Source organism: Ammospiza caudacuta, chromosome 1 (assembly GCF_027887145.1).
Source record: "Ammospiza caudacuta isolate bAmmCau1 chromosome 1, bAmmCau1.pri, whole genome shotgun sequence".
NCBI lineage: Eukaryota > Metazoa > Chordata > Aves > Passeriformes > Passerellidae > Ammospiza > Ammospiza caudacuta.
The window spans coordinates 145074709-145100446 of NC_080593.1; positions in this window are offsets into that span (position 1 = coordinate 145074709).

Here is a 25738-nt window from a genome sequence, read left to right on the forward strand (position 1 = left end):
AAGGAAAAGGAAAAGGAAAAGGAAAAGGAAAAGGAAAAGGAAAAGGAAAAGGAAAAGGAAAAGGAAAAGGAAGAGTTTGAGCTTGAACTACCTTTCCTTCTATCTTATTTGGTCCTCACTAGTGCTGTGCCACACCTTCTTGCTTTTCTCCTTTTTTATTCCTCTGGATATTAAGAAAATGCTCAGTTTATTTTAATGGTCATAGATGAGAAAATGAAATATCACTTTTTTATGTAAATTAGTTATTTTCTTATGCTGAAGAAGCAGCTTTTTTGATGGCAGTGGCTTCTGTTGTATTTATGTTCCTCCACTGATCTCATCAGGGTGCCAGATGAGCCATCCTTGCAGGGCCTGAACAAGCTGGGTCCAATATTAATGAGGAAAGGGACCTGTTAATTGTAGCAAGTGGCTCAGAGACCAATGCTTCAAAGCCAATTCAGCCAGACGAGACTGAACCTCCCTGTGCACTGTTTTTCACATGAACTTTTATAATCTTTTGAAGAAAAATTCTATATAGAGACACAGAATTTTCAATGAAGAAATTATTTTTGCTATTAAGGATGAGCACTGTGACCTGCCGTCTTCCTCTTATGAGTAGAAGACTGAATGATTAACCAAGGTTATCCTATCAAGTGATGGTTTATTTTATTTTCCAGCAATCAGGTGAATTGAATCTAGACTAGAGCACGGGGAATTTTCAATTATTTGCTGTGAACCAGTCTCCTTCAGCTTGGACTTAGTGGATTTTAACTCTCTAAGGGAAATATCTCTCTGCTAAAAGTCTACTTTGCTGTAAGTTACAGGGCTTAAACTGACATTCTGGTGGATATTGCTGTGAACTTCTTGGTCTCTTAGGCTTGCTATTCAATACTTCTCGTTTTGCTTCCTTTATTCTGAGAAATATGTGATGGTCATATGAAATTTTAAACTTTTGCTCAGGCACAGTGTAGAAACTCATGGTTCTGAGATGTGCAGGCCATTTCTCCTCTCTTATGTCTGGTAGAGCACTCGCTGGTTTTGAGGAAAAAGATCTTTAGTACCAGGTAGGTCCTAGGAAAGAATTTTGGAACAAAGTCTTTTTGTTGTAAGCTAGAAAGTAATTCACTAGGAGCTGTTGTCAGCAATGCTTGCTGCAACCCACCAAAGGGAGGGTTCTGTGAAGAAGGTCTTTGTCATCCTGGGGCTCTCCTTTAGCAGCTCCAGCTGTGAAGACAGCAGGGTGCTCATTGCTGCTAGGCACCATGGGGGTATGGAAAAGGGAATATCTTCTGAGCAATTTCCAGTCTTTGTTCAAAAGCTGACCAAGTATTTTCCTCACGGACATTATTTCACAGAGAAGGAAGTAATGGATCAAATATTTCTAAGAGTAGGATGCAAGTTCACTTAAAACCTTTTTGAATCTTTTTCAAAATAATCATTAATTTAGCTTATTCTCTGGGGTTTATAAAAAATAAGATAGGAAAGGAAATAAAAATTTCAAAAGATTTTTATTTTGTATGTGTTTTGCTTAAGCATGTCTGTAAATTTGGTTATCCTATTCACAAATGAAAACATTATGTGAAGGATATTGTGATGTCAGAAGAGTTTGTAAGGTACCACTAGAAGTTATTTGGACAGTTACATTTTCTAAGTTTCTTAAAATCTACAACTATTATTATCCTCAATAAGAGTCCTTTCCTTTCCATCTGTAGTAGTGCTCACTATAGTCTTTTTATAGCCTAGGTTTAGTGACTGTGTCAATTCACTGGCAGTTTTCTTTGAGCTTCCTGTACAGTGCACAATATATTACTTCAGACTACTAAATATTACTTAAGAATAAAAAACTTTGTTAATGATTTTATAGTTTCTGTTAGGAACTTCTGATTGTGAGCTAATAATACCCTAGTTCACAACTGTCATTTCTATTTCTGTCATCACTTGCCCTCTGGAATTTATATCTGTGCTTTATAAGTCAGTGTTCAGGATTGTAATTTTTATGTAGCCTTTTGCCCATTCTAGCCTGGATTATTTGTATACAAATAAATATTTTTTCACATTACATACCCACTCCCACTCAGCTTTGGACAGGAACACTTAGAACATTATCAATATTACATTTCACAATTAATCATCAGCTAGTTGAAAATGGCAGATGAAAATGTTTGGTTCCATTATGTCATCCCATTCTTGCTTCAATGGTCAACATGTCATTTATAGCTGTGGTAAAATTAGTTCAAAGCATGAAGAACTTCAACAACCCATGTTCAGTAGTTATCAAGTATTGATAAAGGACAAAGCTTTGAGCTGAAAATCTGTCACATGATGGAAACTTGTATAGCTTTCCTGAGGTTTTCAACTTTTTTGATTCCTGTTGTAGGCAGGAGCTGGGACTTACCAAAGAATTTGTGGACAGAGCAACTGCATCAAAGATTCTGCAATCTTTGCGTCAGGGCAGCATGCTTTTTCTTCACATCTGTGATGAAATTTCCATGAAAGACATTGTGATTAATGACTACAAATCTGAAAGAGATCCTGAATTACACCAAACTCCAAGGTTTGGTGTAATTCAGATTCATGGACAAGGTGACATGAGACAGACATATTAAAATAAATGGAATCTTTCCTATGTTACGGCTTCCCAGCCAATTCACAGCTTTTGGAGTCAACCACATTACACCTCATATAGCAGATTTGCATCTGCAAAAGACCACTTTCTGTCAAGTAACTGTGCTCTTATACAAAGTGGCCATTTCAACCTTGTTCCTTCAGTCTGTCTGCTCTGTGATCAATATCACAGTCTAGACCTGGATGACTGCAGAATCTGATTGCAGCTTAATTTCCCACAAGAGTAGCTAGACCTGCTGAAACAGCTTGAATATGCAGCACGGAATAAGCAGGCTGAGTGACTAATGCCCTCACACCATATTGGGAAGTCCAATTAGCAGAGTGCATCTTGCTGTGTTATTTTTCTCCCTATTGCATTTTGGAAGGATTAAGCTCTGGGACAGTCATTGTTAAGTAAAGGAAAATAACATTGGAATCCATTACTGAATAAATAAAAATCCATTACTGAATAAAGGAAACTGTAAAAGTGCTTGTGGTTTTTAAAAAATTCTTCAGTTTATGTTAGCATATATAAGATTAGCCTTAAATACTTGAGGATAAACTGGCAGTGTGTTAAACTCTTGACATCCACTAAGGACTTTTAGCCAATTCTTTGCTAGGTTTAACTGGGTCAGTGGAAAACATTACCTTCCCTACCACTCCTTTTCACAGTCACTGTCAGATGACACTGTACCCACAGTGTGGTTGGAGGTGCATCTGATCTATGAAGTTCAGAGCCTGCAGGCAAAAAGCACTGATGAGACCAGCAAGCTGGTTATTAGGTTTGACTGCATGCACTGGCTAATGAGGATGGGTAACTTCATTTTGGGTGGCATCTGCTTTTCCTAATGCCAGCAGGGTCCCTGTCTGCTCTGCCTGTGAACTGTCTCCTGCAAGGCTTCATTTTGAGGCTCATCTTAGGTCAAGCCTCAGTCAACACCAGTTGACACTAAAATGCTGGGCTGCAATTTGCAGTGCTTTAAAGATGCTTCATTGTTATGTCTGTCCTGTCTGTCCTTGCAGCACAAGTGCTGACTCTGGTAGAGAGTCAGAAGGCAAAACTTGAGACCAGTGATTGCATCCACTGTCAAAACTTAAGCCACTAGTATATGTGATTCAGTGAGAGAGCTCTTGGTCTGGTTTGGCAAATGAAGGGATCTTGTCCCTCCAGAGAGGTTTTGATGGATGAAGGGGAAGGGATCAGAAGCTTCTTTTCCCTGGACAGGCAGCCAGGAAGGGAAGGCGAGAGCAGAAGTGTGCCAGGGGATGTGCTCAAATGACTCACCTCTGTTAGGCAATGCCTTAGCTCCCTTCAGCAGCAAATTCAAGCCAAAGTAACCTCAGGGTACATTTCTGCAGAACATTGGGCTGCAAGCTTATCCCACTATGGGTACTCTTGGCTGAACTAATTTCTAGGACTCAGCTTTCAGTTCTTGTGCCAGCTACCCCTGCTGAAGGTAACAAAGAACCTTCATATTACTTTACTTTTTATGCTGAGACCTAACTTATTCAGCTGTGGAGGTGTCCGTGAAAACAAGAGCAAATAAAGAAAATGGATGTGGGGAAGGAAGGGAAGCATCGAAGACAAAGGGCTTAGGTACCTCCCAACTGGGGATCACTCATACAATGGGCCATTAAAATTTAGCTGAGTCGAGTGTATTGTTTTTAATTTGTATTCCCATAACATACTCTGTTATGGAGGGTGTATGCAGCAAATGCATATTAATGATGCTGCACATTTGCATATTATAGATCCATAATACCAAGGGTGTAGTAAAAATCTTTATTAAAAGTGGTGACTATGCAGCAGTCAATTTTCTCTGTATCTCAACCATTTTAATGCTTTTTGTTACACACACACACACACACACACACTCTACAACTGATAGCTATACTACATTAACAGACTAATGACCTGCAAAATTCCATTTATAAAAGATGAAGAAATGTTAGATTTATATGGGGAATCATCAAATTATCCCTTCTTCTGGAAGATTTCCAGTTCTTTGTTCCTTTGTTCTAAAATTTTTAAACCAATAACCTGACAAATAAAATGTTGTTAAAATACATAGTTTTAATCCACTTCAGATTTAGTGCCAGGAGAAGATTACCCTGAATTTAGTTTTCAGGATAATTTGTATGGCTGAGATACATATTTCTGCAACTCAGCATTTTAACATGAACAGTAGCCCCACCTGGGCTAGCTGTGAATTTAGTTAGCAGTCCTTAACTAAGGAAAACTTTAATGTTTACTTCAGGATGTCTGAGCAGACATACCCTTTTCTGGATTACACTGAACAAAATATGGCAAGTTTGCCTCCCATCACTACTGTTCATGGATGTTGCTGCTGATCCAAGAGAACTTAGAAATGTGGTAAAAAAGGTAGTATCCTGGTTAGTTATACTACAATATCAGCAAAATCTTGGTTGCCATATCTCAGTCTTGGTGAATGAAGGTTTTTTATGTAAGAGTTGAAATTGTGGGCCAGATTCATAGAACCATAGACCAGCTTGGGTTGGAAAGGACCTTAAAGATCATTTAGTTCCAAACCCCTGCCATGGGATAGATTCCACTAGACCAGGTTTTTAGAACTTCACTAAAAGCACTTGAAGTTCTCTGTAAAGGCTAAAGGCCAGGGCCAGGCAAACATTTCCACTCCATCTTGAATGGGGTTTTGTGTGCTGAGGGATCACTTGTAGCTTTTTCTCACTAGAACAGAATCATGGCAAAAATGGGGAAAAGTGGACTCCAAACCCATGGGACATGAGATGGATTTTGGGAGGTCTGGCTGACGGCAAGAGGCTTCTCTCTCAGAGGGCCCCACACAATTTTCTATCAGCTGGTTTTTGTACGGACATGCTATGAGAATTGAATGGTGTCTGGAAGAATACTGGGCCTGGAAATGGAATGTTTAACTCACTCCCTCCCCTCTTTTCCTAAAGAAGGTGTCACCTCTGATAACCAGAAGGAGCAGGAGATGTGTGGCTCCACGAGGCCAGTGGATCCTTGTCTCACTGTGGCTCCCTGCCCTCATCTCTGCTGCAATGCAGTAGGTACCTCACAGGAACTCTGCCTCTGCTTTGCTGCAAAGAGATTAAAAGCCCAAAAAGCCCAAGCTGTCTTCAACTGTGTTCACAGGTCTTACCATTGCTTACAGTGTGTGCTGGAGCATACCCTAATTTATAGAAACTAAATGATCTTTACAAACCTAAAAAGGCCAAAGTAGTGTGCTGCTCAATGCCTATATATCTTCAGTGACACTTTCTTTAAGAACAACAAATCAGACATTTGAGAAAACAATTTTTCTTTTTTCAGATACCGTCTGACTTTACAAGTAAGATTTATATTTTCAGCTTATGCATATATCCTCATCCCTTGCTTATTATAGCATAACAAGTGAAACACTATAAGCTAAAAGCAGGTAAGGTTCTAAATTTTAAGTAAATATATCTTCCCTACTTTGCATTTGCATTTATTTTTTTTAAATCTACAGGAGAGTTACTGCAAATCTTTCAGATTTAATTTTAATCTGAAAACCAAAGAAAATGAAGAAAAACAGTGAAACCTAAAAATTGTATTGTCCTTGGTGAGTAAGGATATCTCCCCTGTGTCCTGTGTGCCTGCAGCAGTTGTCCATGAGTTTCCATTCCTTGGGATACCTGCAGGTATATTCAATGTATAATAGAGATGTCAGAGCAGAATTGTGTCAGTGAATTCTGTCCATCCATCTGCCCTGCATAAGGTTTATGTGAGGGTTAAGGTTTAAATGCCAGGGCAGTGACCAAAAAGTCATCCTAGATATATGTGAATTTACAGTTGAGTGATGTGAGGACTGAAATAACAAAATCCACCTTGGTTTAAATTTTATTTTCACCCAAAAATATTCTTCCATTGCTGTAATCCAGCTGATTTTTTGTCAGTGAAACTAATTGGGGAAGAAGAAATATTATGAGTGGCTAGAAAAAAAAATGGGGATAACGGCTATAGTTTTTCAGGGAAATTTAGAGGATGCAGAGGATGTTCTTAGCCTTCCTGAAAGTCTGGTGGAAGCACATACTTTACATCCTGACTTAGTTTTATTCAGTCCCATAGGGATTCTTCATGAACAAAAAGTGGAAGCAAAAAGAGAAGAGTCAAGACCTCATTATTTTTTCCTTAGTCTCTCAAAGGAGCAGTTGCCCCATCCTGGTCCCTTTAGGCTGAAGGGAGTTTTACCAGTGATGTTAACGGGAACAGGATCTGGCCCAGTAGCTGGCTATTTTGGAATCACTTCTGTCGCCCTTACTGCATTGTTGCCCAGAGTACAGAACATCCTTGCCTTCTGTTTTTCACTCCTTACTGTTTCCTTAGAATACTCAGGCAGAGAGTGACTGTAAATGCTTAACCTTTGTCAATGGCAGCCGTTCAACTGAGTTTGGCTGCCTCCCTCTATTTCCTTGTGGACACTGATTTAAGAATCCATCCAGAACATTTGTTCAGAAGGATATGACTAACATGAGAATCTGTCACTGTGTAAACACAGCAACCAAAAACTATTTGGCAGTGGTTTGGATCTGCTGGCTAATAACTGGCTATTTGCATTTGATTTAGCAGCACCAGTTGTGATGATCTAATGTTGCTTAGGTTTTATTTTTGTGGATAGCTCATCAGATTTTTTCATTTTACAATGATTCAGCATAATAATATGAGAGATAAAGAACATATAAAGAAAAATACATATTTCGGTTAGTAATATAAAATTTCTCTTAGGACCACATTAGGAATGATGTGCTGAGCTCACACCAGAAGAGCAACGCCTACATTTACTGGAAATATTGCAGAAAGAGTGAGTGAAGTCATTGAAAACAAATTGCCATTCCCTTCCTAAATAGGCTTGGGCTGGAAAATGGTCCTCTGGGTTGTGACCAGATTTAGCCTTAACAGCCAGTTTCCCCCAGAGAAACTGAGTAAATTCTCTTGGGAAACCAATCTGAAAAATATGGATGAGAATTTTTGAAAAGAGGAGTGATACAAGAATATAACACAGTCAAAAATATATCAAAAGCCATAAACTATTTTCCATTGTTTGGACAGTTTCAGAAGAGCACATTCATCTATTAATGCTTTTATCACTGCAGCAGGTATAAAGTTACACTGATCCAACTGTGTCAAAAGTTATGTGAACAACACCTATATAAGTCCTTGACTGAAATAGACATTATTCACTATCAAGAAAGTTATAAAGACTGTGAAAACCTTATGATACAGATCCAAGTACATATTGATAAGCTTGAAGGGCATATGACTTTATTAACTTGTGTACCTTCTCCTGGCATTGTTTTCACAGTGTTGCAAAAGAGTAGGAAAATATTGTGCAATAGTTGGCATGAACAAATTTGCTTTTGATTCTCCTACTACTAAAACACTTCTACTACTAAAGAACTTATGAACATGTTTGAGGACAAGATCTTTTCCTGCCCACTCAAGCAGTACCCAGTTATTTTGTTTGCAAAAAGCAGAAAAATTCTCATTTCCCCCCACACACATGCTTCAGATCACCCCAACAGATTTGAGGAGATATGGAAAGTCCAATAATGTGGTCTGAGAACCACAGGAATGATAGACTTTTCCATGAGCTTTCTAAATCTAATAATGGCAAAGATGATTCTGTGCACAGAACCATCACCATGGATAGTCCTCCTGGTGCTCACTACCTTCAGCTTTTCACATTTGTAATAATTTATTTTGTTCTTTGATAGCTGATGAAAAAAAATTCTGACATACACTTTCAGCTTAGGTTAGATCTCACCCTGGCACTTTCACTTCTGTGCAGTACATTTCTTCTTCTAAATCTTTCATTTCACGCTGAAGAGCATTTTAGCTAGAAAGCTGTGAGATGCTATGATAGAATCATAGAAATTAGGAGTCATCAAATTCATCCTTCTGCCGTAGGGGAGGAGAAAGTAAAGAGATGTCAGAAGACCAGAAATTAACAATACTATGCTACACAAATATTTATTGTTACCAGCCAAGTAACTGCCGATGGGAGCAGTATATATGTTTTGTTCGCTGGTTGGTTTTGTTTTTGTTTTTTATTTTCTTTCTGGCAATTCACTCTTCACTCAAAAATTAAAATCTGCTATGTATTTTTTTCTATTATTTAAAAAAAATATTTTAGTTCAGTCTATAATCCTTGCTTCCTGCATGGATCACCAAGAGCACAGATGTAGCTTCTGGGCTCAGCTGCCACTTACAATGTGTAGAGCCTTCTACATCCAAGAAATAATGACAGGCCTCTGTTTTGGAGACTTCAATATTTCTAAAATTAACAGGAGTGGAGTAGGGAGAAAGGGAGAAGAGGAATACAGCACATTCATACCCTAATGTGAAGCTTATTTTTCCTTGAAATCCCTCCCTCTCTGTCTTTCCTTGGTGGAGCTGGTCAAATCATCTAGTGGCAATGAGTCTGTTTTGCCAATGTCACGTTTTTATTATTTCTCCACTCACTGTGATGACAATAAAAGACTGCTTCAGAAAGAAAAATATTCTCAAGATCTTGCCCTGCAGTGCTCTGAAGATGTGATTAACTTTCCATAGATATAGACAGCTCCAAACTCATTCAAAGCAAGGGCCTTGAGACTAGCTGGTAGATTTTGGATGTTTTCCAAGGCAAAAGTGAAACAGAAGCATCTGGATGTTCTGCATGCACACTGCAGTGGCAGTGGGCTGTGATTCCCAGAGGCTGGACATGCATTTCATCCTGTCCTTAATAGCACTTCCCAAAGAGGTGGCTTTATCTCTCCCACCTCATTCCTCTTCCCAAGCTGAGCAGTGAATGTTCTTACCCTCCCATCTCTGCTGCTCCCTGGCATTGCAGACAAAAGGCACAGCACTTCCACTGTGGTAGTTAACCTGATTAGAACAGGCTGGGGACTGCCTCTGAGAGCTTCTCCACCAATAAATCAGATGGGTGGTAAAGAATTCCAGTTTGGATGCAGTGATGAACAGCTGTGGGGAGTAAATGTCTCAGCTGGAACAGCTGGAGCTGGAAGAGGATGTGTGACTATGTCCTGAGACAGCCAGTCAGTCTCAGACAGCTACGTAACAGGAGCAACTGAGCTGTGCTTATACAATTTCCAGGCACTCAAACAAAAGTATTACCCCAAAACCTGCCTCAGTTTCCATTAAAATACTAGAGCGTCTTGCTATCTGTTCCCCAATTAGAAAACAAGCATGTCTAATTAACATCTCTTTATTTTCTGGTCTCAGATACCCAGAAAAAGAGTAAAAGAAGCCTTAGAAGCTGATTGTAGAGAGATCTAAATACACTGTTGCTAATACAAAATGACTCCCTTAAAAAAATATATAAAAAGCTTAGAATTTCACAAGACCTAGTCACAGTGCCAAGAAGAACTGCTCTAGTAAATTATAATGGGTAAAAATAAATCCAGATGAGTATTTTTCAGAAAAACTCAAGAAACAAAATAATCAAGAACCCCATGGGCAAAAACTACACCTGTAGAGGGTGAAGGGTCCTTACTATACTCTGTTACCAATTTATCTCAAGCTTCAGATGAAAGTATCTTGAACAAGTGTAACATCTGATAAAAATTTACCTCATTTAATATATTAATATTTGTGAGGGACTTTTTTTTTATTGCAGGCCATGTGTATGATTTCCAAAAAAAGCAATAGGCTACCATGCTTCCAGTTCTATATTGTAGACTTTCTGAAGTCTGAAATATTTCTCAAACTCCCTCAATTGCCATAAGCAGAGGCTGTAAGCCAGCTGGTAACATCAGGCTGATACATCCCATTAGGGAGGCTTGCTTTCCAGCTGCCAATAATTTTTCATATCTTTAATGAACTGGTGTTTAATGCTCTACATTAGGTGCCTGTTTCAAATGTTTTTTGTTTGGTTGGTTTTTTCCTAAAGAGAAGCTAGTTTCATGAATGAAGTTGGGGGAAAAACCCAACAAAACAAACCAAACAAACCAGAGGTGGTTTGGTTTTGTTGAAGTTAAAGGGGAAAAAAAAAAAAGAAAGAAAAAAGGTGGAGAAGTTGTTTCTTGAATTTTCTAATGCTTCATGGTTCAGAGTAAGGTTTTGACTTTTAGAAACACTTAACACTTGTTTTGTGGCCAGGCTTTGGCAGTGCCCACAAGAGCAGCCCACATTTTCATTCAATGCATTTGTTTATGTGTCAGTCTGCTATAAAGCAAATCTCTGCAAAACCCTCTGAAAAAGCTTCTGGTTCTCCTTCAGAGCTGTTCATAGAAAGGATGACAATCATCTATCACTATTAGTTTCTGCTTTAAGCCTAGTGGCAGAGGCAGATCTCAGATTTCCAACTCCCCAGTGATTTGTGTGGGTGTCCCACAAATTTGCACATTTCTCTGTGCAATAGAGAAATGTCTATTTCTCTAGACAAAGTCTATCCTTTTTCCTCATTTGATAATTTAAAGACATGGAAAATTATATGTTTAGGAAATACCCAAAGGGAATATAGATGCAATTTCAAGGCATGTAATAAAAAATTGAGATTTAAGGGTTCTTAATGATCTTAATTCAACCCTATTATGCATATTGATACAATAATAAAAAAAGTCTTTACACCTCATGTTTTTTGTGCGAAAGATTGTGTCATATTCATGATATAAAATGTATATGCTCAGGACCATATAGCAAAAGAAGAATTCTTAGAAGAGATACAGGTCAAAGGACTGGGACCTGGAATAAGGAGGAGATATACAAAATATTAACCACCTGATCAGGGAAGAAGTTTCAAGAGATGGAAAGATACAAATAGAAGGGAAATAGGCATTGTGTGCTAAAGACACATACCACTGTGCACAGACATATCTCTCTGCTCCTCTTCTTGATTCTCTCTGCATGGGAGGTGATTTTACAGCAGATGTAATTGCTGTTTCCTGGTGACTCAGGCATTGGCTCTCCCACACCACATTTGCAGACACAAGCCCTTCAATTCAGCATTCACTTTCTGTTTCAGAAGGCACTTCAAATGAAAATTTACATTCAGAAGCATGATGAAACAAATAGGGACAGTTTTCTTTAGCAATATTTGTGTAAAATATAGCCACAGGGACAGAAAAATTACCTTGATCACGAAATAATGTCTGAGATGGATTATATCACACAGTTCTCTCCCTTTGGCAATGTTTTACTGATGCTCCCTTGAAAACCAGTCAGAATTTACGTCCTCTATATGCATTCATATACACATATTATATTCAATTGTCTGTCTTTAACACAAAATATATTTTTTAAACATGTAAAATTATGGATATAATTTTGCATCTGCACTTAGCTGGTGTAATTTAGGTCCCCAGAACAGGTAGCAAGACTGCACCTTAAATTACTGAGATATAAGATACATTAGGTGAAAAAATACCTCACTGATGTCATAGCATATATTTAATATATTATGGAAAGCAGAGCTTACTCTCCTGGATCATTTGCTATCAGGAGAAAGAAAAATATCATTCTTGCTCATAAAATTTCAGCAATGCTGCATTGTCTGTGTCCCAGCCCTATAAGGTCACAAAATTGGTACCTCTTGCCTCTTATGGTTCTTACTAATAATTAAATCTCTTCATTACTTAAAGTAGGCACTTCTAAGAACCACCCTGTGTTCCCCTAATGGAAAGGAGATATCAGGAGCAAAAGAAATGTAATTGAAGCACTCTGCTTTCCTGATTGTTCTTGGGCGCCAGAGTAGCCCTTTGTGTGTGTGGGTAACCAGGCAGAGCATTCCTGAGGCTGCTGTAATTTATGCAAGGTATTGGACTGACATCTGGCTGTCTACAGACTCCAGGGAAAGATATAAGTGGCTTAAAGCCAGTTTTGCCTGTTCTAGTGATGAGAGCAGCTCAGAAAAATCAGAAATTCTGGCACTTAAGCATACAAATTATAGTAATAATATTTTGGGGCAGAGGAAAAAATACATGCCAGGCTGAGCAAATGTGGCCCAGTAGTGATGCACAAACAAAACCCCATCTGCTGGAGACTTTGCAAGCCTTTAAGACATAGACTTTGGGGTTCACAGATTTTTAATAAAATTCATAGATCATAAGGGCAAGATTGGGGACTGATAATTCAACTGTGAATTGTATTTTGATTTCTTTTTAAAGCCTGGCACTTCCAAATACTAACAGTAAGGTTTCTGTTTTCCTTCACAAATCTGCTTTACTTTACTGTTTGATTATAAAACAGGAATGAAAAGGGACTGGTGGGGTAGTCCTGTACTCTTACCTCCATCTTTCTGTGTGCTGACATTTCAGGACAAATTGTATTTCTGTATTTCCAGAAAACTGCAACAAGAAACATTGCAGTTAGAATATGCTGATTTTTGATGTTCACTAAATGCACAGAAGGTATGTTGTATGGAATTCCTTCCATCTCAAAACCTTCTTTTTTGGCCATTGACACATGCCACTAACATAACTTACACATATTTTGTGGTTTTGCTCTGTGAAGGAAGTATTAAGCTTTGAGACACTGTAATAAATTTGTTTGGTTTTGATAGAGATTGGCTGCCTGAATGCTACCATTTTTATCAGCTGTAAATCGCTCCACCAGCTGTGGGACGAACGACCTTTCATAGTCAATTTTGACTCAAACTGCATAAATCATTTGCAATGATTCCTTCAAGAGATGTCATTCTTTCTCCTGTGTAAATTTGTCTGAAAATTCATTTTCTAATGAATTGTATCATTCTCACTCTAGAGAGTGTTCACAAATAATTCCCTGCAAATGCTTGAAATTTCAGCCAGCCTGGTTACCAGCTTACCTGTGTGGTGTTTTTGTGGTGTCTATAGGATGGCCAGATCCAGCAGTGCAAAGCAAGCCTATGTTTGAAATGCAATATTATTGCCACTGCCAGAGCTTTTTGGGCCAACCCAAAATGTGGATCCTGGTTATCCTGTGCTAACAATCCACTCAGGAATAGAGAAAACATGGTGACAACAATTTGTGATTTCAGCTTGGGGCTCGTTGACCCTTTCTGGGGACAGAGGGAACCACACTGGGTTTCTGCCTTGTGGGAAACTATATAATCACTGAGACAGTAATGTGAGCTCCATTTTTCTGAAAGGGACCCAACTGCACAATGATTGAGTGGTCAAGACTACAACAAGGTCGTGATAAGGGCTAGACTTAATCTAAATTCTAATCCAGTATTGGAAAACTGCGTTCTCCTTTAACTTAAACAAAAGTTATTAGAAATATCCTTTCAATTAATACTAGTGAGACTGAGCCAGCTTTTGCTGCCATTCAGTTTAATATTTCCTAATCTTTCTATTTTCTCCTTTCTGTAGTGTCTGTCATAGACTTTTCCTATCCTGGGGTTAAAATAATTGAGCAGTTAGCAGAACTATCAATATCAGAGTTAACCTCTTTTCTGTAGTAAAATGGCATTGTGTTAATCTCCCTAAAAGAGAGCCGCCTCCCTCAGAGTGTCTGAGGATGGAGTTTACTTAGATAAACTAAACACCATCTCAGGCCTCAATGGTCCTCTGAGGACCTTTGAGGCATACTGCCATATCACTTAGAGGTGAAATGGAGAAATGTTCTTAGATAGAAAAAAAGAGGGAATTTCTCTTATCTAATTTTCTTAATTCTTTCTGAAACTGAAAGGAAACCAAATCTTTCCCCTGAAATTAAACTCTGAAAAATTTCTGTGTTCTAATCCAGACACTGTGAGTTACCAGGTACCAACCTGAGACATAACATCAATGAGTGTTACTTGCCCTGCTCTCAGCTAACCCCAGAGAGCAGTTTTCCGCACTGTGCAAGAGGCACAGATAAGTCTCTTAAGATAGATAAATTAGATAAAATACTTGAATCCAATCTTCCGTCTCTTTGTTGTGCTACTGGTAGGTTTAATCTCAGTCTCCTGACTCCTGGATCAGTACAGTTCACTCTTCTGTCTGTAGTGAAAGACTCTCCCTGATAGACTTGTCCTGGAACTGTGCTGTCCTCACAATTTGTAGAGATGATAAAACCTGATTTTGACAGTTCTGCTCTGCCCTTCTACACCTTTAAGTGGCACAGAGAGTTACTGATCCTGGCCTGCTTCCACAGAACTGACATTGTTGGGTCTGGGATTGGGCTTTTTATATGACATTAGAAAAGGAGCCCCTTGCCTCTGCTCTGCTGAGAGGTGTAAAAACATCATCATCATTCTTAGAACAAATACTTATTTTTTCCCCTGAGCCTGCTTGGATAACCTTGTACTGAGTAGTTTACTACAGCTTTTCATGTAGATGTCACTCTCACAAAAACAAGGGTGGAATAGGAAAGCGATTATTTACACACCTATTTACATCAATCTCTCCCCATGAGAAGACATAACTTTTCCTGCCCAGTATCTCAGTCAGTGCTCAGAAGACTGGCATTATGCCTGCCATTGTTGAAGGTTTAACCTGACTATGAGAATCATCCTTCATGTCACACAGCACTGCTAAATATATCTGTTATTTGAGCTCATTAGATTTGCCAAATGTCTAGATGTTTCCCTGACTCCTAGCTCTACAACATGCCTTTGTCAGGGTGACTCATTGATTCATGAAGGCTTTTTAGCTACGTCAGTGTTTTTCATTATTTACTGACCATCAGGCTTTTCTCTTTTTAAAATTTTGCTCCCTTCTTTCCCCCGCATCATTGTCCTAGAGAAAAAAATCCAGTTTTATCCAAAACCAAAATTACAAAGAGATTAATAAAATGACACAACAGTGGCTGGTTGCACAGTTTTTAAGGAGCAGGATTCTTTACAGACCCACACAATGGCAGTGACATAAAGAAAAGCCAAGTGGGTTCCTTTGTGGGTGGTGAGGTGACTTTTTTCAGAATAAGAAAAACAGCTGTGAAGTATTCCAAACTCACTGTCAGAACTATGTTTGTCAGAACAGAGGTAAGACAGAGAAAAAGAGACTAACAGGGAAAACATGCAAAGACACCACTTAAAGAACAGGTGTTTCATGACAGGTCAGAACAGAGAAACCCAGCAGAAAAAGAACTGTGACAAGGCGAAACATTAACATAGAAAGTGTTCAATGTTTTTCCAATCACAGCCATTGTTCTGCTTAACTGATACTGGCAAACAACCCTGCTGCAACCTTTTAGGTATAGAGGATCAATGAACAATTAATGGTGCCACTGGATACACTGTGATGCACAAAATAACTTATATTAAATTCCCAGAATGGCCATAACTCCTGCTTCCCTTAGTGCTGGAATCAGGAGTTCCCTATTCTGCTATTCTCTGCGAAGTAGAATAAAAACTTGGATCAAATCTAGATGTCAGCACTTGAGGTCATTGTGAGCTGAAAGAACCAAGGGCACACCCAGTGTTAAAAGAAACATATTGATTTGGTCTGTGAATATTTCTTTTTGTCCAGTATGATGCACATGCTAAGCAAATCAGGAATGAGTAATGGGGTTAAATGTGATCATCACCATATCAAATATCGGCTCAGAGTTGCCCTTTCTGCACTAATCAGATTTCACAGTATTAGGAGTAGAATTTGCTTTAATTTTGTCTTTATCCCTTGAGATACATACCTGAGTTAGACATGACAGCTGGAGCCATGAGGTTGAATCCTGTGTCTCACAATCAAAATGTGGTGCTTTAGCCACAGCTTAAGCTAAAATGAGGTAGCTGTAAGTACCAGCCACTTACTGTCTATGAATCTATCATTATATCCAGAGAAATGAGAAGCTAAATACTTCCTAATTTCTTGTTGACAAGATTGATCAGTTAGAAACTAACTACATGCACTGAGCAAAATGCAGCCAAGAGAGAAATGGACCTGAGCTATGAACCAACTCACAGCTCTGGCTTTTGGGCTGACCCATGAATAGAGCAAAAATTTAAGCAGACAAGCATGCCATAATAATTACCATTTTCCAGGCATGGGCTATTAGCAGCTCACAGTCAGCAGCAGCCCAGTGTCTCCCTGCTGGTCTGTACTTAACTGAGGTTTCCCCCACTACCATCCCAGCCAGCACATATGAGGAGGACAGGATAAGGAAATAGGGGCCAGCTTAACAGGCAAGGGTCTGTGCAAGCATATGCCAGATTTCTGAAGATAGAGGACATGATGTGTACTTGGCACACATTTTCATCCCTGCCTCCTACTGGTCCCAGCTGCTGATGCAGTTGTTCCTTAATGCTGAAAACTAGGATGCAAAAGGGCAGCTCAAATCCACTGCTGTTTTGACCATGCATTTCTGAGCACACCTCAGCTCTCTCCTCTCTGACAAAGAGAGAATACTGTGCTGCTGCAAGTTTGGCAGGGCAATAGTTAATCCTATGGTCACAATTTCTCTAAAGTCAGTTGACTTCTGCTACGTCTGAAATGCTATTTTAGTGCTTTAAACTTCAGGCGAACTTCCAGCACAGACACTCCTATATCCCAGAAGGCTGATTTAAGTGCATATATGTTTAAAGGCTGGAGAAATGGCATTTAGTTCACTGTGCCCTGGATGTATTGCATAAAGGATCAGGAATTTTATCCTCAAAACTGCTACTGCTCTTCACCCATAAGCAAACTTTTTTGACATTGTTGAGTTTATCCTAGTCTAACAAATTTCTTACTTTCTGTTGAAATTACCAAACTGCACAGTATTTAGCACAGACTATAGATGTATGGAGTACTACTCAGTCTTCCCTCAGCCCATTCTCAGGATCTCATCCAATTTAAAAAATAACTAGAGTATCTTCAAAAAAGCCTAGGTGACCCTGAGACCTAAATTAAATTAACTCCCAACAGCCATCTAGGTTCATGGCTGGCTCAGACTTCCACTGCAATGTAAATTCTTAAATTTTTTAATTACAACTGAGAAGCAGGATCCTAAGTCACTTTATTTCTTCTGAATATTTTATCTGGGAACTGATGAACAACATCTAAACTGTCAGTATGCACATATATCCTTAAATGGGATCACACTTAAATAACATTTTTTTTCATAAAAACAAAAAGAACTGACAGATCAATTCAACAAGGGAAACATGGGAAACAAAGGAAAAAAACCCAGATACATCTCTTCTGAGTGGTGAATAAAGACTGACATCAAAGATCTCTAAGGATTCCCAAATCTGCTGGCATTATACAGAAGGATGCAGTAGCTGGTGTCACAGTCTCTGGAATCCAGCTGCCTTCTGGCAAGATTGGTTTAAAATTGCTATTGGAATTTTTTTCTCTGTGATCAATATCTCTTTGCTGCTCACTTGCTTCCTGGCATGTTGAGCTTAGCTTGATGATACTCAAGGAACTTTTTGTCATGCAGGTGGGAATTTTGTGTTGTGCCTCTATGAGAATGATGCAGCACTTGGGTGAATGAAGTTTCTCCCAAGAGCCAGAACCATCAGTTCCTGGGAAAAAGCAGCATGGGGCTGTCAGCTCTCCTGAAAAATATTTTATCACTGGCCAAACTTGATAGTAGAAACCAAAGTACTTTATTCCTTTTAATGTTGATTACAGTGTAACATGCATTTTATATCTCTCCCTCTCTGTAGGGCTTCTTTTAGCATAAATCAGCATAAGACTGCTGAAGATAAAGGGATGCAGCCTCCCACTACTACATATTAATGTCACAGAATAACAAATTAACACATTGACATACTACAGTGTTTTTAGAGATGGAATTCCTATCTACAGGAGCTTGGAAATGAGGTACCTTCTGACAGCTGGGATATAAGAGAAACTTCTAAAGTTCCCATTCATTGCATGTCTGTGCTCTAGTTCTGGGTTGTAATTAACCAAAAGCACTTATGCCATATTTAGAAAGGTTTATGCATCTGTTTCTCTAATGTACACCAAAGATGGTTCTTTCCATGATACTTTGGTTTTAAATGCAAATAAAGAAATAGTGGAGCCACAAAAGGACAACATACAATTTTTATTCCTAAAGAATCTATGGTGTTTGATAAATGGGTAATTAGAGATATTTTCTTATCCTGGAGAGCTATAGGGCCTAACTGGAAAATAAAACATGATTTTCTTCATTGTGAAGTGACATACAGAAAATGTGACTCTTCCAGTCAAAATCTGGGACAGAGACAGGCACAGAACCGACCTTAAGGAGAGTCCTCTTTGTGAATTTCTTTCATGTGGCATTTCTCTCCAACCAGTTTTCAGGAGATGTATTTTGACTTTTTAATCTGCTTTTTCATTGTCTGTTTCTGGCAAAACTCCGTCTTGCTGCCTATTTCTTCAACAAGAGCATGAGGATGTCCACACTGGGACAAGGCTGAGGCCCATCCACAGGGAATACTGGTAGAGAGGTGGCTCTTTATCAGATGTATCAGATGTAATATGCTCTTTTAGGAAATGTGATGGATTTCAATGAGGAATAGCTGTTCTGTGCATGGAACACCAACCCTAATCTGCAGAATTTTTTGGGGACTAGATGGAAGAAAGTTACTGCCTGGATGTTCTATGCAGAAATTAATGTCAGAGTGGCTAAAAAGGGGAGAGAAGTGAGGAAAGAAGAGAAAAACAAAAGGTTGCATTGTTGAAAGGAACTATTTTGGGAACTGTTTTGGCACATTTCCCAGTTTCCTGTCCTGGGTATGTGGCAGTCAGTTTAATTAGTTTTTCTCTGTACAGCTTCTGAAACACTGCAATTGTGATTTGTGCCCGATAGGTCATTAATTTTCTTCCTGCCCATTTTAATGCACAGCCTCCTCAGAGCTGGCAAAAACAAGCTCTGGCACATGACTCATATTGATTGATGGTCATCTTTCATCTGACGTAACAGGTGAGAAAAGAAAGGACATGGACACAGGAAATGCTATAGGAATTTCTGAGTGAAAGACAATTAAAATGATAGTGAAAAGATTATCCTTCAGTATTGCTTTAACCATCAGCAAAGCCTCATTTCCTCACTGTGGCAGATGTTCTGCACTACCATATTTTGTCTCAAAAAAGAGCTTAGCTTCCATCATCATCAGAATTTGGATTTCCCACTAAAATAAATTTTCAAAAATCACATCAGTAGGTGTAATGTGTACTAATGACTTTGAGAATTAGAGTCATACAGTCTAAAAGATCAAAGCAGGCAAAGGGCTGGGTGGACTGCCCTGAGAAGTGGACTGGTTTGTTCCTCATAAAGGCAGCTTGTGGGCTAGAACAAGCAGCTTTTCAAGTCCTACTAGAGAATTACATCTGTTTTTATTTTTCCTTTGGAGAGAGAAATAGCTATATCTTTACTGGGTGCTCAGGCCATCCCTGTGTTGAGTAAAATTAAAAACCTCTCTAAGGTTCCCAGCTGATCTGGCTGGACTTTGCAGCATAGTTTAAGGTTCACGCACTGCACATGAAACAACACCAGCGTTGTAAGAGGGCACCTCATAAGTTCATGAGACACATCTTTCTTTCTAAATGTCTTAGAAATGAGGCTTCAGTGGTGAAGCTTAAACTCTGAGTCAAGGTTTCCCAGCCAGATGAATCCACCTCTTTTCCCAGTTCAGCCTCCCTTGGATCTGTGCAGCTGGGGGTTCTATTGCAGGCTGTTGTGCCAATACAATGCGTGCTGATTCTCAGGTTGCCCTTATTTTCCTTTCTTACAGCTCATTCCTGTGAGATCTTGTTTATCTAGAGTCATTTACTGCAGGCAGCTGTGAGCCATCCAAGTCCTGCTAATGGCAAGCAAGAAGTTGCATTCCTTGGTCATATAAAACCAATGAAAAATGTAAAATAATTAAATTTATCCCTAGACACCAACATATTTATTCTCCTAGCTGAGGCCTGCTTTATCAGAACAGCATGGAAACAAATTCTCATTATGCTGATGGAAGGCAGATTCTGTTTCCCATGTAAGCCATGTGGAAGCCCCTTGTTTTTGATGCCATATGTTTTCATGATCACAGTGATTTGCTTTGGTTTGCTTTCATTTACCTCCTAGAAATATGAGAGTCAGGGGAAATGGTAGGTGCTGTATTTGCTTCTGCTTTGTTGATAGCTCTGTATATTATTCAAAACCATGTATTTATTCCCAGAGGAGAAATATCATTAAGGTATTTTTAATGCTGATAACATATCACTCCTTAGAGTTAGGTGAGTTATTTGCTTACTTTTTATTGTAAGAAGCCAGTCATTTGGATTATTATATGCTTGGGAAACTCTCAGTTACATGTTTAAAATCAAATTTGTCAGTAGATTAACATAGTTGTGCACTTTTTATCTCTGAGACAGAGACTCCTTTAGCTTCCCCATACAGTTTTTGGCTGAGGACATGGATCACACCAGGATATTCAGTCCTATTGGGGTGGTGAAGAAAGAGAAAATCTGACTGTTTTCAAGGACCCAAGAATAAAACTTAGTTGAATGGACCATAATTTCTTCCAGGTATAAACTGATATGTATCAGTTCCACAAACAGAACTCTTTGTGACTTATTTGAAAGAAAATTATAATTATATAACAATGGGACATATTTATTTAATAACCTAAGTCTGGGCAACAAAAAGGCCTCAAGTTCATCTCAGCTCATTACTTTATTGTCTGAGCAATGGGCATTTTGATACCTCTACAACAGCCTTGGAGAAAGGAAAGAGCTCATTGCTCTTTAAATAAGTGAAAAACTGAGGCAGAAAAAGAGACTGGGGTCATGTTCATGGTCACCAACAGGAAAAGGTTCAGCAGAACTCAGAGTGGAAGCCAAATCCTAGCACCATAGCAAGGATGCTCTTTTACCCATCTGAGCAGCTGACCTTTGAAATACCCTTCAGATTAGGATTTGCCCGTGCTCAGCTGCAATCTGTGCCCTGGGTTTCAAGCCAATCTGCAGAACTAAAATTTCCTTGTATCCAGGTTTTTATTTGAGTTTGCCCATTCTCTGCCCAAACCCTATCAGTTTCAAGAGAAACCTCTCTGCCTAAACTCTTCTCTCCTTGACTTGAAGTGAACACTTTGCCTGCCAGACATTGATCTTTGATCGGTATTTCCTTGCCAGCCCTTCAAAACTGCCGCTGTCACCGTGGCATCTTATTTCCATATTGTGTCTGAGAGCGACAGCAATTATTTCCCACTGGAACAGACTTCAATGTCACCACACTGATTATTCAGCAAAGGTTACTATAAGGAAAGTATTGGTCTTCCTTTTCCATTGCAGCAGGAAAATGCCAGATCTTAGCAGCGCAGTGCCTTGGGGATGGCTGCATTAGTTTTCCAATGAAAGGCTCTGCGCAAGTCGAACCTCCCCTCCCCCATGCCTCCTTCCCACCCCTCTCTTCCTAAAACACACACTGAGGTTTAGTATAAAGTTAATTCTATAACCCAGGGTGCTTTTTTTTTTTTTTTTTTAATGCTACTGACCTTCCATTTCCTTGTCAGTCGACACCAAGCAATTCCCCAGATGGAGAGAAAGATTTCCACTTTGAATATCCCTGAAACACATTTAGAGCCAAAGGCTTTATCATGGGAATAAAAGCACTGAGGTTCTCACAGCTGGGAAGATTTATACAGCTGAGCCTTACCAGCTTAAATGCCTACAGACAGAAACAGCTGAGCTATGTATTATTTCTTTTCCTCCAACTTGCAAGGGAGATGAAAAGCGCAGAGGCAGCCGGCAGATAGCTGTGACTGACAAGGGAGGGGCAGAGCTGGCTGCCCATAGCTGCTGCTGTGGCATTTTTATCGAATAATTTCAGCTTCAGAGGTGAGGGGGCTAGGGCTGACACAACTGCCCCAGCCAAGGGGAGCTGCCCTTTGAGTTACAGCACTCCAGACCGTGCCAGGGAGTCTTAAACTCAGTCAGGGAGGCAGGGAGCTGATGCCTGCCAATGAGCCCTGGGGGAAAGGTGCTCAGAGGAAGATGCACTGAGCTGAGTGCTCTGCACAACAGAATTGCTCTTTGCAGTCTGTGTAAAAACAGAAGCCAAGCTGCCTCTGCTCTTCTCACCGTAACAGCAGCAATATTTTGTTCTTCAAAATTAAGGGCAGACCTTAAAGAGTTGACAAAACAGTCATTCAGTGGCCATGCTTATCCTGGAGAAAAACAGGAAGGGAGATTCCCAGAGGTCAGGTTGCTGTCCATCCACACATGCTTACCTGACTGAAGTGACCTGAAGGCTCCTCTGGCCAAAGGTGGGCAGAGCAGCCATGATTTCAGCAGCCACAACAACATGAGCAGGTCTGTGCCCTGAGCATCCATCTTTTGCCTCTAGCATGATTCTGTTGCCCTGAATCTGCACTGCCTCTGCTGTCAGCTGTCCTTCATGTCACCTAAACCCTGGAGATGTGGGCTCCACTTTCTAGTGTGCATGGCACCATCACATCTCTCACAGCCCTCAGCCTTGACTCTAATTCAGCCACACACAGGTGCCTTCCTGCCAGAGAGGGGAAGAGGTGTAAGAACAGGTAGAGCTCAGTCTGTATGGGATCCTGTGTCCTCCCCACTGGGAAGATAAGAGACCTTCCAAGTCCATGTACCCATGCTGTGCTCCTTGTCACTCTTGATTTTCCCACCTGTTCAGCCTGTGGTCCAACAGTGCATTATGCATTATGCACTCCTACTTCCCAGGTAAGCTTGAAATCTATCATCCCTTCAAGAAAATGTTGACTGTGAGCCTGGGGCCATCTTTTCCTTATTATAAAATTACTTAGATTTTAGGATGCCAGTGAGTTGCTTTCAAAATGGTGAGAATGGTCCCTGTGCTTGTTAATCATTGGAAAGAGAGAGCTGCATTTTCTAAATGCTGCTAGTAAAATGCAGCATGGGAGGGGGAAAAGAATTCAACAAACCTGGATATTGATTAGAAATATCTTTTAGCAATGGGGAAGAAAATGGGATATCCTAAAATTAAGGAGTCTGTAAAACAATTTAAAAGATTGTACTGTCAGTAATGATGCATCTGGTGAGTGAAGTGCTCAGAAATGATCAGTGTCTCTGCTTGTCCAGCCTGAGGGACTTGATGGGGGGTCTAATTTGAAATACCAGTGAAAAATCGACCCTTTGAAGACCAGGTTACTGTGAATACTCAAAAATCACTCATTCTGCAAAACTTATGTCATCACGCCTGCCTGTCAATATCCAATTGTTGTCCTATTCTTAAGTGTAATTTTTCTTGGGATATGGACTCTGAACAAATGTCTAACAGCTGTTACTCATGTTACTTAACACAAGAGCCACCCCTCAGGGTCAAAACAAAAGTCCATTTACCTTAATAACCCATTGCTCACAATGATTGTAAATAAGAAAAGAATGGGCTCATCGGGACTAGACACTAGATTTAAAGGCTTTTCATCAATTCATATCTTGTGAATTTATATAGAGCATAGAGATAGATGCTTTATGTTTGCCTGTACCCTTCTGCTAGCTCTCTGCTTAAATTTGGACTGCCCTTGAGCACTGGAGGGATTTTTTATTGGGCATTGCACTCAGCATTTCCCAGACCTTTACCATGACTGAGTAAAGCTGAAGTACAAACCTTGGCTGTGCAGATATGATTTCTTTCTATACTGTTTGATATGTGTACTAGATCTGCCATTTTTCCCTCTCCTTCAGTCTTATGAGACTTTACTACAACTCCCCAGTTTTTTCTAGGTTTCATTACATTGCTTAATTTTCAGTCTTTGCCATAGAGCTTTTTACTCTCTTCCTACTGTTTTTTATGTGCTTTAAGAGCATGGATCTCTGTGGATTTCCACTGTGAGCTCCCTTCAGTTATATAAATTTAACATTATCCCTAAGTTTTCCTTTCCGTCTTTTAAGTTTATTCAAGTTGCGATGATGATTTGTTCCTTTGTCCTGTGAAAATTTACTTTTTTTTCTAAGACTGTACTGAAGGGCCTCATGAAAAGCTTTCTAAAATAAACTCCACTATTTTAGCTGAAGCATCTTTTCCACTATGAGCTTGGTGGCTCTGTTCACCCACATCTACTAATTCAACTTTTCTTGTTGTTTCTACTGATTTGACTGTGAATTGTGACAAAATTCATCCCTGAACCCTTTTTAAAGGTGACTGTCACATTTCCCATCTTTCTTAACATTGACAACAAAGCTTATTTATGCAAAATGAAACATACTGCAGCTCAGCAATTTCACAACTGAATTCCTGAAAACTCATGAATGAATGAATGAATGAATGAGTGAATGAATGCTGTCAAGACCCAGGGTCTCATCTCTTCTATTTTATTCAGTTGTCCTAAAAATTCTTCCAGCAAAGCCTCAATATCAGACTGTCCCTCAGATTTGCATTCAGAAAAATATCTCATGTATGAGAAAATCTTTTCTACACAGGGCAGCAGCACAATTATCTACAATGGTCATAACTTCAAGTGCTCACTCTGTGAGTCATTGGTAGCATCCAGATGTTTTGGAGGACAACATGGTTTAAAGTTTGTAAAAACCACAGAATAACGCAGAGTAATTCTTTTGTTGTCATATGCATGTGATGGCCTAGAGAAGAGTCTTGTTCCTTCCTTTTTCCCCTCAGTCATGACATCTGACTAATGTTTTCATTCACAAACTGTTCTCAGGGCCCTCAGGCTCCAGTGACCTCCATTTCACTGCAAGGACAAGCCCCGTCCTTGACCTTTCCTGCACTCACCAGGAGTCAGATTTTACACCACAGAGGCACAGGCAGAGTGCAGATAACTGGTGGTTATCCAGCAATCCCAGTTTTGGAAATTGGCACACTCCAAATGGTGATAGCCAGGAAAATGAGAGCAACTGTCCTCTCCCTCTAATATTTTCAAATGTTTCAATGGAATCAAGGTACATCTGAAGGGAGCCATAAGAGAGACTGTTTAGGGATGGGGAAGAAGAACAGCCCTCTCTCATAGCTGCAACCTGGGCAGGGCAAAGTGGTGACACACTTTAGGGCTTGGGGAAGGAAAGAGCCAAGAGTGCAGTGAAAAGAGGGAGGGAAGGGAAAGCTACAGATTTACAATTCCTCCTTTGGGTGAAAAATTGGAAAACTCAACTCTGCTGTATGTTTTTCTGCATTTTTTTAATGTCTTGTGAGTGACTGAAGCTCCCAGTGCAACACATCCTCACTCCTGAAAACATTTCCCTCTGTCTTCAGAAATTCCAACCCCAGACAGACAAGATCTATTCCCCTGAAGAATACCATCATGTAGGTGCCAGGTGTATTTTTGTACTCTCTGTGGAGAGTTTTGCTGCCTTGCAAACTCCAGCTGCATATCCT